The 15,969-nt window shown below is 36.0% G+C and overlaps 1 pseudogene; it reads right to left on the reverse strand.

Annotated features, from left to right (window-relative positions):
• Window positions 1–9,639: 9,639 nt before the first annotated feature.
• Window positions 9,640–10,304, reverse strand: LOC101023958 (annotated as a pseudogene).
• Between the last annotated feature and the right edge of the window lie 5,665 nt (window positions 10,305–15,969).

Here is a 15,969-nt window from a genome sequence, read left to right on the forward strand (position 1 = left end):
TGCCCATGGTAACACCACAATTTCCTAAGTCATACTAGCTTTGCTAAACCAGAGAAACTTTTAATTAATGTGAGAGCCTTATTGTGTAACACAGCTAATAATTTTTCAATTATTTATTTATTACTCTTTTCAGAAGGTCATAAGTTGGCGTAGCTCTTCAAGTACTACCACAGCCAATATTCCAATTCCTAGATTGTGCTTAGGTAGGTAAATAATATACCTACGAATTCTTTCACTTTATATTGATATATATCTTGCATGCATAATTTAACATTCTCCAAACCCTTTGTTTCCTTTACAACATACTTAACATTCCATATTGCTGTATACATAAATGTATGTCAGTCATCTTCTCTATTGGAGGAAATGACATCTCCTTATTTATCATTGCACACCTTCTTCATCAGAGTGCTTCTGAAAGTGACTGATCCAATGCCTTGCACTGGCACTCAGTGAATATTTGCTGAACTGAATCAAATTGAATTGATATGAGTCAGTCGTCAGGTTTCATAATATCACTCTTCCATGCAGTGAAAGTTTGGTTACAGAGTCATAGATTCTTCAAGCTTGTCCTCAAAATGGTATGATGACAAGGAAGATGATATGTTTGTCATGATAATGATATTTTTATGAAAATGCATATTTTTATCTTAGTCTAGTTGCTTTATTATACAGCAGTTTTCTACCAAGAGAATACATAGAGCTTTTAATCTCAGCCTATTTTTTACAGCCTCTACCTTCTGCAGCTTGACAACTTTCACATTATGTAGTCCTTTGTCATAAAACCAAATCTCTAGTTGCCATTACTGTTACTACACAGCTCATAGAAGCATAGTGATAGATCTTCAGAAGGGTCAACTACATAGCAAGGAGTTCATCAGAAGCTCTGAAACCAAGTTCTCCATCTAAAAGAATGTGCTTCCAAGAAAGGAATGGTCTGTCACAGTTGGTAAACATTATTCTACATATAGAATTTATACTTTACAAATGCTAATCCCAAGGGCAAATATATATTTTTCTATAATTTGACATTGCATCTTTAAGGCTGCCAATGCTATAACAATTTAATATTTTGTATTTATTTGCTATACAAAAAAAGTTTCTTTCAATTTCAATTTCAGTAAATGTGTAAAGAGTATAATACAAGGATTTTGTTTGTTCAAAAAACTCCTGGTACAGCTAATGGTAAATCCAATGTTGTCAAGAGTTTTCTTCAATATTTGTTGGTCAGTGAATTTTATTATTCCTTTTTTATCCTGTTTTGTAAACAAAGATAAGAAAATATTAATTTGAATTAGACATAGTCCCCCTTTTGAAAACAAATGTTTTCTTACTGAGTTCTATTTGGTAGTTTAATGGCTTGTTTCATTTTTTTCTTTGTGAGGCAATTGAATTACATTAATATTCTTTATATGTTATTTGCTTCAGTAGCAAATACTTCAGTTACCATTCTGTATGCATATAGCCCTTCAGAAGAATTCCATTACTTAAAAAAAATACAGGCTGGGCAACATGGTGAAACCCCATATCTATCAAAAATACAAAAATTAGCTGGGAAAGGGTCGTGTGCCTATAGGCTCAGCTGATTGGGAAGCTGAAGCGAGAGGACCACTTGAGCCCAGGAGGCTGAGGCTGCAGTGAGCTGTAATCACACTACGGCACTCCAGCCTGGGCAATGGAGTGAGACCCTCTCTCCCGAAAACAATAAAAATAACAACAGAAATCACACACAAAAAGCTAAAACACCATTTAATTTTGGCATGTATTTGTTTTTTTCTTTTTTTACTGCTTTACCAAATGTACATTATATTTTTTGAAAGGTTGTTTTTGATTATGGATTCTGATTATTAACTGGCTGTATACAGGTGAGCTTGTCATATAGCTGTTATTCTATGACAATTAAGTAGTGTTTATAAGATTAATAAACATTAAGCTGTATTAACATAATTTAGGACAACTATTTTTGAAATTTTATTTTTTTAAATTAATTTGAAAGCTTACAAATAATTTATAAATTATAAATAAACTGAAAAGTGGGCCCAAACTAGTAAACAATAGAATTCAAAACCAGAAATGATTATAGAATTGAATTACTGATGTTTAATATTTGTCTCCTTAAAAGAGTTCAGATATTTATTTATAAAGTATAGAAATTGAAGAAAGTAGTACTGATGTAATAAATGGAATGCCAGATCTGATCCCACTTTTTAATGACTTTTTCTCAAAGATAATATTTGCTGTTAGAGCTTTGTAGCAATATTTGAATGATCAGAAGAAATCTAGCAGATTCACTTGGGTGACCTGTGTTGATTCTTTTACCAGTTGCCAATAGTATGATAATGTCTAAAACTGTGGGTACTTAAAGAAGGTGAATATACTTTCGCTATAGGGAAGAGTCTCTGTGAAAGTCTGCCAGACTGGCTTCTGAGAACTAGGTGATTCTATCATAATGTTTACAGCAGGTATTATATAGGAGTTAAATGAGCATAATCTTCAAAAAATTTGATTCCTTCTTTAAATGGTAGTCTGGCAGTGATGAGAGATAAAAAGATAAATTATTTCCAAAGTGATATTAACCTTCAAAAATGGGTTATGTCCTATATGATGTGGCTTTACATCATATTACAGAAATATAATTACAGAAATGTTCCTTAAATAACTCAATCGTAGTACCTAAATTTACCTGAAGTAGATCAGGGGGTAAAATAGGAACATGTAAATATGGAAGGAAAATAATACATATTTTTGGATTAAAGACATAGTATCTGTTTCAGCACAGCTTTCTTTGAATAGAGAAAATCTATGATTAATTCCACAGCTGTGGTAATTTATAGCCATATGTACAGAAAGTTGTCCCTTAGCTCTTCCTAGTTTTGGCTTGTGTCCTACTGCAAAGATTGAAAAGGAATATAATTTCTAATTATGTCTAAATATGACTTATAATTAATAATGATAATTTGGCCATATGTGTTTAATTTCTTTCCCTTTCAAAGCACCATTGAAGTAAAAATGAAGTTAAGGCATCAGTATACATGGAAAAACTGGACGATAAAACAGGATTTGCCACAAAAGGGCTTAATACTTTAATGCAAAAATCTGATTTGTGGCTATGGAAACTTTCTGATAACAAGCAAAATTCTACATGATGAACAGTGAACCTAATCACTCACTATACTATTTTTTATACTAAGAATGGCAGCAGCCAAGAGATTTGCCTCCAAAGACAGTTGGAATCACAGGGGAAAAATACATTAAGTGTGTCTGGTGGTCACTCTCACCATCTACTAAAAGCCGACAGGTGTTTCCTCTGAAAGCAAACTTTCAATCAAAGTTTTCATGTCTTACTTTTCCATATAAAGTGAATTAAGTGGGAGCTAAATATCACAGTATTTTAAGGAATTATCTCACAAGAAAGTGTCAAAAAAAACAAAACCATTCCATAACAAAATAAACTTGGAGAAAACAAAGCCATTGTGCGTGCAGAAAGTAACTAAAAACAAACCAATGAACAAATATATATTTATGTCATAAGAAATAAAGGCGAACAAAAACAATATAAAATGTAAAAAAAAGTCTATTAGTTAGAAAATGGAAACACTCTCCTGAGAAACTAACTACATATGATTGTCAAATAAACTGCTATAAATCTTAAAGGATAATTTCAAGGAATTTTCCCAGAGCTGCTGATAAGTCTACTGGCTCTGGCAGAAGAAAATGGTAAAACTACTCTGAAGAGATAGTTCTATGTATAAATACAATGTGCACACAGAGGGGATTCATCACTAGCATTCATTAAAAATGAATCTTAAAAAAAACACAAACTATCCGAATGAGACTATTCAGATTAATAAGATTCTGTTAATCAGATAAATGAGTTTTTTTTTTTAAACTAGTGGAGAATTAAACAGACTCCATGCAGCAGAGAAAATAATTAATGAAGAAGAACATATAGCAGAGGGAATTGCTTCGTATATTCAGGCGGTACAGAGATTTTACACATGCACACACACACACACACACATACATTTTAAACTTGCTAAGAAATTTTGAAGATGGAACTAAGAAGTTCAGAAATTCTTTGTGTGTAGCTTTAAAATAAAGAAACCAGGCAATAAAAAGAAATAACGTTCAAGAATAATCTAGCGTTCAAGAGCTCTTGAAGGAAAAAAAAAAGTATAAGTATTTAACCAATTCAGGAGATCGAATATCAGATTAATTTGGGAGATTCAGGAATCACAGATAATCCAGAGGGAAACAAATAGTAATGAAGTAATTTAAGAACATTTGAAAGGATTCATATAAAGTAATATCTAAATTTAAAGGGCTTATTTAATGCTGTTTGTATAAGAAAAGGGGGAAGAACCACTGAATGGTACTATTACAGTATTTTAGAATACTAGAAATGCTAACATCTTCCAGGAAGACGGAATAAAAGGTACCTAGGTTAAAATGAGAAATGAAATAATATGTGGATCGTAAAAAGCAGCATTTGAAATCTAAAACAAACAAAAAAAAGAGGCCTATGTGCAGTGGCCTCAAAATTCTGAGATAATTTGAATTTTTAACTTAGCCAACTTATTAATTAGATAAATTTTTAGATAATTAAAGATTCAGATTTATGATTTTCTCTTCTTAGAAAGAAATGAGGAACACTCTTCACCAAATAAATAGGAAGCAAAAATGAAGGAAGACATAGGATTCGGGAAATGGGACAAGCAGGTAAGAGAAATCTCAGAATAATGGATATGAAAGAATCTGGTGAAAAGCAGTAAATATTAAAGAAGGAGAATAAAGAATAATTAAGAATGTTACAAAAATATATCAAAATGACAATGAGGAAATTGTCAATCTCATGATAAATATAGGAAATTTATCATTTAGCCCTCTGCTGTACAGTATTTATACAGTCATATTAATATAAACACATACTAATGATTCAATTAAAATTAGAATCTAATCACTCAAGGAATTGGAGGAGAAATACATGGCAAAGTTGAAATAAAGATAATCCTCATTTCTTACAACATGGCACCAATAAATAAAATCTAAAACGGCTAAATTAAAAATAAATCAATAGGAGTATTTTACTTAGAAATATGGAGGTGAAGTCTACTAAAGAACAGTAAAAAATTAGAAAGTTTTGGTTTTGGGAGCAAGATTAAGATGAGGTGACTTGCTATGATTCTATCATTCATTACAAAATTGTTAGTAATATTTTAATAATTAAACTATGTTTATTCATCATATTGATGAGATTGTAGACTTTTTGGATACAAAATTTAATGAATCAAGCTGCCAATTTTTGTTGTTCCTGCAATTGCTCTTGAGGACTTAGTCATAAATCCTTTCCCAAAGCTGATGTCCAGAATGATGTTTCCTAGTTTTTTTTCTTGGATTCTGTATTAGTTCATTTTCATGCTTCCATATCTGAGATTGGGAAGAAAAAGAGATTTAACTGAACTTACAGTTCCACATGGTGGGGGAAGCCTCAGAATCATGACAGGAGGCTAAGGGTACTTCTTACATGGTAGCGGAGAGAGAAAATGAGGAAGATGCAAAAGTGGAAGCCCCTGATGAAACCATCAGATCTTTTGGGACTTATTAACTACCACGATAATGGTATGGGGAAAATTGCCCCCATTATTCAAATTATCTCCCACTGGGTCCCTTCCACAACATATGGGAATTACGGTTACAATTCAAGATGAGATTTGAGTGGGGACACATAGCCAAACCATGTCATTCTGCCTCTGTCTCCTCCAAATCTCATGTCTTCACAGATCAAAATCAATCATGCTGTCCTAACAGTCCCCCAAAGCCTTAACATAATTCAGTGTTAACCCAAAAGTCCACAGTCCAACGTCTTATCTGAGACAAGGCAAGTCCCTTCTCCTTACGAGCCTGTAAAATCAGAAGCAAACTCGTTATTTCCTAGATACAATGGGCAGACAGGTATTGGGTAAATACAGCTGTTCTAAATGGGAGAAATCTGTAGGGCCCATGCAGGCCTGAAATCCAGAGGATTTAAAAACTCCAAAATGATCTACTTTGACTCTAGGTATCACATCCAGGTCACGCTGATCCCATGGTCTTGGGCAGCTCTGCCCTGTGCCTTTGCAGGGTACAGTCTCCCTCCCAGATGCTTTCACAGGCTGGAATTGAGTGTCTGCAGCTTTTCCAGTGCCATGGTGCAAGCTGTTGGTGGATTTACCATTCTGGGGACTGGAGGACGGTGGCCCTCTTATCGCAGCTCCACTAGGTGGTGCCCCAATAGGGACTCTCTGGGGGGCTCTGACCCCACGTTTCCCTTCCACACTGCCCTAGCAGAGGTTCTCCATGAGCGCCCCACCCATGAAGTAAACTTCTGTCTGGGCATCCAGGCATTTCTATACAACTTCTGAAATCTAGATGAAGGTTTCCAAACCCCAATTCTTGACTTCTGTGCACTTGCAGGCTCAACACCACATGGTAACTCCCAAGGCTTGGGGCTTGCACCCGCTGAAGCCATGGCCAGAGATCTGTATTGGCCCCTTTCAGCCACAGCTGGAGCAGGTGCAACACAGGGCACAAAGTCCCTAGGCTACACACAGAGTGGAGACCCTGGCCCAGCACAGGAAACCGTTTTCTCTTAAGCCTCCAGACCTGTGATGGGATGGGCTGCTATGAAGACCTTTGACATGCCCTGGAGACATTTTCCCCAGGGTCTTGGGGATTAACTTTAGGTTCCTCCTTACTTGTGCAAATTTCTGCAGCAGGCTTGAATTTCTCCTCAGAAAATGGACTTTTATTTTCTATCACACTGTCATGCTGCAAATTTGCCAAACTTTTATGCTATGCTTCCCTTATAAAAGTAAATGTCTTTAGCAGACCCAAAATCACCTCTTGAATATTTTGCTGGTTAGAAATTTCTTCTGCCAGATACCCTAAATCATCTCTCTCAATTTCAAAGTTCCACAACTCTCTAGAGCAGGGGTAAAATGCCTTCAGTCTCTTTGCTAAAACATAACAAGAGTCACCTTTGCTACAGTTCCCAGCAAATTCCTCATCTCCATCTGAGACCAACTCAGCCTGAACCTTATTGTCCATATTTCTATCAGACTTTTGGTCAAAGCCATTCAACAAGTCTCTACGAAGTTTCAAACTTTCCCACATTTTCCTGTCTTCTTCTGAGCCCAAGAAACTGTTCCAATCTCTGCCTGTTATCCACTTCCAAAGTCACTTCCACATTTTTGGGTACCCTTTCAGCAACGCCCCACTATACTGGTACTAATTTACTGTATTAGTCTGCTTTCACACTACGGATGAAGACATACCCAAGACTGGGAAGAAAAGAGGTTTAATTGGACTTACAGTTCCACATGGCGGGAGAGGCTTCAGAATCATAGTGGGAGGTAAAAAGTACCTCTTACATGGCAGTGGCAAGAGAAAATGAGGAAGATTCAAAAGCAGAAACCCTGATAAAATCATCAGATCTTCTGTGACTTATTCACTACCATGAGAACCATGGTAGTGGGTTCCTCATGGGGGAAACCACCCCCGTGATTCAAATTCTCTCCCACTGGGTCCCTCCCACAACACATGGAAATTATTGGAGTCCAATTCAAGATGAGATCTGGGTGGGGACACAGAACCAAACCATATCAGATTATTATAATTTGAGACCTTCAATTTAACTCTTTAATTCATCTTGAGTTAATTTTGAATCTGGTGAAAGGTAAGGGCCTTATTTCATTTTTTTCTGCGTATGGATACCCAGCTGTCTCAGCACCATTTATGGAATAGAAAATCATTTCCCCATTGCTTATTTGTTGACTTTGCTAAAAACCATATGGCTGTAGGTGTGTGATTTTATTTGAGTTCTCTATTCTGTTCTATTGCTCTATAAGTCTATATCTGTACCAGTACCATGCTGTTTTGGTTAGTGTAGCTTTATAGTTTAGTTTGATGTTGGGTAGTGTGATGCCTCAGCTTTGTTCTTTTTGCTTAGGATTGCTTTGGCTATTCAAGCTCTTTTGTGGTTCCATATGAACTCTAGGATATATATATAAAATATACTATATATAATATACATTATATAATAATTATATATATTATATAATATTATATATAATATATATATATATTACATATATATTTTCATTCCTAGTTCTGTGAAAAATGAGGTCAGTAGTTTGACAGAAACGATGTTGAATCTGTAAATTGCCTTTGACAGTTGGGCCATTTTAATGAGCTTGATTCTTTGAATTCATAACCACTAGATTGTTTTCCCAATTATTTACATCATCTGATTTCTTTCAGTGTTTTCTAATGTTTCTTGTAGAGATCTTTTATCTCCTTGTTAGATCTATTTCTCAATATTTTATTTTTTTAATGGCTATTTTAAATGGGAATAAGTTCTCGATAGGGCTCTCAGCTTGAATGTTATTGGTATATAAAAACGCTATTGATTTTTGTACGTGGATATTGTACCTTGAAATTTTACTGAAGTTATTTATCAGCTGCAGGAGCCTTTTGGCAGAGTCTTTAAGGTTTCCATACCTGTTCTAGGTATAGAATCATATCATCCGGGAAGAAAAATATTTTGACTTATTTTCTTATTTGGATACCTTTTATGGCTGATTGCTATGGCTAGCACTTGCGATACTGTGTTGAACAGGAATGGTGAAAATGGACATTCTTGTTTTGTTCCAGTTCACAAGGGGAATGTTTATGGTTTTTGCCCATTCAGTAGCGGGTTGGCTGTGAGTTTGTTATAGATGGCTCTCATTATTTTAAGGGATGTTACTTTGATGCTTTTTTTTTTTTTTTTTTTTTGAGGGTTTTTATCAGGAAAGAATATTGGATTTTACTCAAAAAATTTTCTATATCTATTGAGATGATCAATGTGTTTTTGTTTTAATTCTTTTTATGTGGTGAATCACATTTCTTAATTTGCATTGTTGAACCAGCCTTGCATCCTAAAAATGAAGCCTACTTTATCATGGTGAATTAACATTTGATTTGCTGTTGTATTCAGTTCGATAGTATTTTGCTGACAATTTTTTTGCATCTGTGTTCATCAGGGATATTAGCCAGTAGTTTACATTTTTCTTTGTGTCTTTACCATGTTTTGGTATTAGGGTGATGCTGGCTTCACAGAATGAGTTAAGTAAGAGTACTTCCTCCTGGATTTTTGGAATAGTTTCAGTAGAATTGGTACCAGCTCTTTTTTGTACATCTGTTAGAATTTGGGCTGGGCACAGTGGTGCACACCTGTAATCCCAGCTCCTTAGGAGGCTGAGGCAGGAGAATCACTTGAATCCAGGAGGTGGAGGTTGCAGTGAGCCAAGATTGTGCCCCTGGATTCCAGCCTGGGCAACAGAGTGAGAGTCCATTTTAAAAAAAAAAAAATATATATATATATAGGCTGTGAATTCAACTGGTCCCTGGCTTTCTTTAGTTGGTAAGTACATAATATAATGTTCCATGATTGTGTGATTAATGTTTTCCTTTGGAGGAAAAATTACTGATTTTCTTTGGATTATATCCAAAAAAATTACTTTAAATGCTAAGTACATTTTTCCAAGCTGCATTATAATATCTTTGGGTTTATGCAATGACAAAGAAAACAATGTCTTTTTACTCTTTTTTTTTTTTCCGTGACTCTGGCTCACTTTATTTTTGGCCCCAGGTCAGGTCTCCCAAAGGGTTTCCCAGCAGTCACTTCAGAGTCTCCTGCAGAGTCACCATCAAGCAGACCTCTTCCTTGGGAGGCCATGTCGTCGCCCCAACCCTTGACTTCTGGTATCACCATCTCCTGTCACCTGGGCTCCAGTCTCTGTCTGATGGCCTCAAACAGGACATCAAAGCATAGCTACCAGTTTGAAGGTGCCCTCCAGCTTGGCAGGAACCACGTGGACAAAATTCTTGAAGAGCACAGCACCCTTGGGCAGCCTGGTGATCAGATCCACAGCCTCTGTGTTTCTGAGATGAGGCACGTAGACCTCCTTAGTGTAGCGGACTATCCCCTCTTCCAGGGCATACAGACATTTATTCTTCCCAAGACCCACATGGGCACCTGGGTGCCAGCGGAAATGGTTCTGTGTTCCAATGATGTTCCCAGCATGAACATAGTGACCTTCCATTTTCTTAATGCCTAGGCGTCTGCCTGATGACTTTCCACCAAGGCTTTTGGAGCTACCACCTGTCTTCTTGGATGCATATCTGACAGCAAGAGCTGTAGCAGGAGTGGAGCTCAGCAAGGATGTAACGGCTGTCTGAGTCCTCAGCGCCAGCACCACAGACGCCATGTTTGTGTTCACCTGTCTTTTTACTTTTAACTGATTTCAAATAGTCAAAAGTATCTTTTAAATTTTTAGAAAAAAATGTTCAAAGTTTGTAGCAGGTCTATCATGCACTGGTCACCAACTTGTGTGAGTTTAGTGAAACAGAAAATACTCATACACAAATTACATGAAGTGGATTTATTATTCATGGATAGACAGCAAGGGGAAGGGGAAAAACACCCTAGAATCCAGTGAGAACTGGTCCCCCAAGACTCAAGAAAGCCTCTCAGGAGAGAGGAAATCTTGACTGCACATGCTCCACTTTGCACCACAGCTTAAGAACCCTGAAAGGCAGTCCACACCAAGTTATATACATCATGTGACGGAAGTCATGTCACATGCTGGGCAAAGCTTTGATGGGCATTCTGCTTCCAGGGCAAAGAGGAACAAAGCACAGGCTTTCCTGAACTTTTTCCTCCTAACTCAAGATATTACATTCCCTAAGAGGGTCAAGAACAGTCCTGCACTATTTCTGATAGTTCTTCCTTATCTCAAGATATTGCATTCCCAGGGTACTCTATAGTTATTCCTGGGGGGGGGGGGGGGGGGAAACGCAAGGAAAGGAGGGAACTGCACCAGTCTAAGGCCACCTGGAAAACTGTCTTGTAATAGTATATTTTGGGGTTTAGGTATACAATTAATTCATTTTTTTTCTCTTGTTATTAAGATTATTTTAAGGTTTATCTAGTAATGTTAAAGCTAAGATTTAATGTTAGCTTTAAGATTAGATTAGATTTGGGGCTAACATTGTGTAATTTCTGTTGTCAAAGGCATACACACTATTTTTCAGGTTTCTAACAAAAATGTATTATCATTTTCAAATCATGTTGAAAGAATATAATGTTTACTACAAGAGCCTTGGAAGAATTCTTTTTTTTTTAAATAAACTCAATTCTTTTGTTGCATGAATAGTCATGTACAAAGCCTATACTATAACAAGCTTTAACACATTCATCTTAGTTAAGGAAACTATGGAAAATTCTGCTCACAGTCCTTTCTGTTAGGGTTAGGAGTGAGACAGCATTATCAGACATTTACTTATGGGAACATAATGACTCTTGAGGCTTAGTAAGATAATGGAGAAAACTACACTTAAGTTTCAAGATCACTGTACTACAGACTAGCTACATGATTTTCTGCAAGCTATTCACAATTTGTGTCCCTACATTCTGTACATGAAATGATGGATAAACTGTACATGAAACTTGGTAAGTAATGCCTGAATATGATTTTCTTATTTTTATAAAGAATATAAATAGAGAGCTCTCTTTCTCATTACTTAATATTATAGGAAAAAAAATTCTACAAATTTTATATAATACCTGCTGTGTACTAAGCAATGAATGTGCTGAGATTTCACATTTGTTAAAAGTTAAATTCCAAGTCTATCCTAAATTTGCTAAAAAACCCTGAATGTGATGTTTTTGTTTGAGAAAGTTGCATTCCCAAACAACAATGCACACATTTATGAGGTTTTCAATAAAGTTTTTTTATCTGCCTTAGACAAACTAAAGACAAAAAAAAAAAAATAACAAAACAATGTGCATGCACATAAACATACAACTAAATATGTGCAGTTTTAAGAACTGTAATTTATTTTATAATTTATATGTTCTTATAATACAGATTATTATAATGGCTTAGACTACTCAGTTATGCTGATATTGAATGGTTTGTTGTTACCCTTATTTTGAATATTCTCACATAGGAAAATAATAAGTTGGTAATAAATATATTTTAGTCGTCTTCTACCTTTTCTTCCTTGATTCATTCATTATTACATTTATTTTTTTAGAACCCATCACAGTTCCACATGACTGGATAAAGCAGTGAACAACAACAAAACAGTTTTCATGAAGCTAACATTCTAATATGATACTAAGTTCAAGTAATGCTAGTTCCTGTAATGGATAAATCCAAAATGGGTTAAACAAAATAAAAGTTTATTTCTTGTTTATGTCACTATGCAATGAACTTAACACCTAGATAGCCGATGAAGAAAGAGAACATGAAAAACCACAGCAGTCTCTTACCTGCTTCAGGTTGAAAGGGAAAAATCACTTTTTCTTACATCCATCAATGAGAATAAGTTTCAGAGCACCACTTAGGACTACCGGGAAATGTCACTTCTAACTTCACAACTGTTTGCACGCAAAATTATACCCTGTAGGGAGAAATACAGACTCATATCATCAGCTAACTGTTACTACAACCGTCCCCCAAGGCAAGGAAGAAATACGTCTTTCACTTTCCCTCTCACAGAACATTGTGTCCTCTCCCCAAAGATGACAACTCAAATCTTCTCTAATAACCGTATCCAATTTAAAGTCCAGGTCATGAAGAGTCATCTCCACAAGATCTGGATGTGGTTCTCACAAGGTAGCACACTGTAAGCTAAAACACAGAAATGTCTGCTCCTCCAACTCTGAATCTACAGAAGTAGAGCCGGGAAAATTAACCGTGGTTAAAACTAACGCAAGCAGGAGCAACATGACACTTGAAGAAAGAACTGGCGCCATGCAACACTTAGTACTTCATAACAACGATGCAGTCTTAGTTGCGTGGCATTGCGAAGATGATAGCTCTCCTATTTAGGCTAGACACTATTTTTTATTTTTGGTAGAAACTCCCTCATCCCCTTTACCTCGATATTCTTTGTTTTGCTATGCAGATAAGAGACAATTCTCCTTTGTGCTTTATCCTCCTTGGCAACATCTGAAGTCAAAGTAGGAACGTGTGCCTTTAGAAGGTGATGTAATCGTTTGCAGTCAGCTTTTAGTCTTTGCGAGTTTAATACTAGAGAGCTGTTTTATTCATGCTCAAAAGTCAAAGGATTTTTATTTTATTTATTTTATTTTATTTTATTTTTATTTATTTATTTTTTTATTTTTTGAGACGGAGTCTCGCTCTGTCGCCCGGGTTGGAGTGCAGTGATGGGATCTCAGCTCACTGCAAGCTCCGCCTCCCGGGTTTACGCCATTCTCCTGCCTCAGCCTTCCGAGTAGCTGGGACTACAGGCGCCCGCCACCTCGCCTGGCTAGTTTTTTGTTTGTTTGTTTGTTTGTTTTCTTTTGTTTTCTTTTGTTTTTTTTTAGTAGAGACGGGGTTTCACCGTGTTAGCCAGGATGGTCTGGATCTCCTGACCTCGTGATCCACCCGTCTCGGCCTCCCAAAGTGCTGGGATTACAGGCTTGAGCCACCGCGCCCGGCCAAAGGTTTATTTTTTACTAGGAAAAAACAAGAGATAACTAGCATTCCACTTTCCAACATATTTCCTTAGAGGTATAGCTTCAGAGAGTACATACTAAGCCTTGAATATTGTGTCAGAAATTGTTGCAGGACTCTTCCTTAGTTCAGCTAAAAACGGGGTTCGTTGTTTCCTGGCCAAAATTCAGGCTCGCAGACGATTTAAAGGGTGAGTGAAACAGGGTTTTATTGGGTGGAAAAGGGAAAAATGGGGGAAACAGGCACTCTCGCATGCCACAGTCCCTCTACTAGGGTGCTTCCCACTCGGTAGTTTGAATCCCAGGCTCCACACAGGAAGAGGAGGAGCTGCAAAGGGCTTGAACTTCCGGAGGCTGCACCCCAGTGGGCAGGCTGGTTGGAGTTTCTCTAGGGACCCCCTCCCACGTGGCTGTCTTAAAATGAGTTTATTTTATTTTCTATGCTGCCTACTAAGCCAATGACCTAGCTAACCTCTACTTAAAAAAACACGTTTCATTATTATTTTAGGTAATTCTATGTGTAGTAAAATACAAACTCTGAAATCTCGGCAACTTATAATTCACCTTTATTTTGTTCTTATGTCACCTTCTACCAGAAATTATCCTTATCAAGTGTCTTTCCTCCTATTTTAAAATACATAATTCCTTCATATTGTGAATCAGCGAGGCCTCCGAGTCCTCTTCATTAAGTGATAGGTAGGAAAAATGCCTCTTGGGAGAGTACACATGATTGTTAACTCAGAAGAAACACAACACTTACTGTAAAATTTCCTTTGCTACTGGTAATTCTGTGGCTCCACGAAGACAGAATATGAAATTAGGAATGTAATCACATGCTCACATCCTCTTTCCAAGAACGTCTTATTTAATTAAAATGAAGTTGGTCTCTTTGATGTTGCTTGATGTGTGAGGAAAGACTCAAAAATTAAAAATAAAACTGGTAACACAATATATCAAGTCATAGTATGTCCTATGAAGCAAAATAAAGCTGGTCAAATGGATAGTAAGTGATAATGAGGTGCAAGGACTGTTATTTTATTTATAGGGTATAGAAACCTGAAGGAATTCAGGAAAAAAGTGATCCATTTGGGTACTTGGGGAAATGACTTCCAGACAGAGGTAACGGCTGTTTCAAAACCTTTAGGCAAGGCATACTTAGAATTGTGCAGGACAAATAAGGACAATGTGTCAATGAAATATGAAAAAAAAGTGATGTCAGAGAAATATCTAGGCCTAGATCATGTAGCATCTTGTAAGTCATGTTAATAATCTTGGAATTTGCTATGAGTTAGGTGGGAAGTTATCAGAGATGCCTTTTATGCAAACAAGTAAGATGATCTTTTGAAGAAAGTTACAAAAATTATATTTCAAGAACCTATATTTCTTTCATGCAAGTTTCCCCAATGTTAGCATCTTATATAATCATAGCATACTTATCAAAACTAGAAAATTAACATTCATACAATATTAAGTAATTCACAGTCCTCATTCAAATTTTAACAGTTGTCCCAATACTGTCTTTTTTCTGTCCCAGGATCTGTCCAGGATTGTCCATTACAGTTAGTTTTCATGACTCCTTAGCCTCCTTCAATTTTGAACAGTCCTTCACTTTTACTTGTCTTATATGACCTTGAAACTCTTGAAAAGTAGTTGTTGATTATTTTGTAGAATATCCCTTGGTATGAATCTGTGTGATGTTTCCTCAAATTAGACTGACTTTGTGCAATTTTGGCAGGAATAAGAGAAGCGATGTTTTGCTCTTCCCAGGATATTATATCAGTAAGTAAATAATGTTGACATGTCTCCTTCCTAGAAATATTAACTTAGAACATTTTGTTGAGATGGTATCTGTCAGAATTCTCTACTGTAAACTTGTATTTTTTCATTTGTAATTTATCACTGTCTTATTGAATTTTTGTCACTATGAAAATATCCTGTTTATTGTAATATTTTTGCCCACCCGATTTAACATTCCTTAATTATTCTTGGCTGCAATAATTCTTAATGTGATATTTATCAAGTAGTGATTTTCTACGTCTACCATTCCTTTTATATTCATTGTTTTGAATTCTATTCTAAAGAATAACTCATTTGTTTGCATTTATTCATTTTCCTGATTATTTATAGTTTATGTAGTCATGGATATTTATTTTATATTTTATGTGTTTTACTCCATTAGCAACACTGCTTATTTTATTGCTCAAAATAACTTTGACTTGGTCTTTGGGAGTTCTTTCGTAGTGACTCTTGTGATCTTTTGATGCACTCCTATCTTTTACTTTTTTTTTTTTTTTGTGAGCCATTCATTACTTTCTGGCACTACAAGATATTACAGGCTCACCTTACACTCTCCTGGCTGCAGTCCTTGAGTTAAGAATTTTTCCAAGAAGCTTTTTTCATTTTGTTGGAGAATGGTATTT

Source organism: Papio anubis, chromosome 15 (genome assembly GCF_008728515.1).
Source record: "Papio anubis isolate 15944 chromosome 15, Panubis1.0, whole genome shotgun sequence".
Lineage (NCBI taxonomy): Eukaryota > Metazoa > Chordata > Mammalia > Primates > Cercopithecidae > Papio > Papio anubis.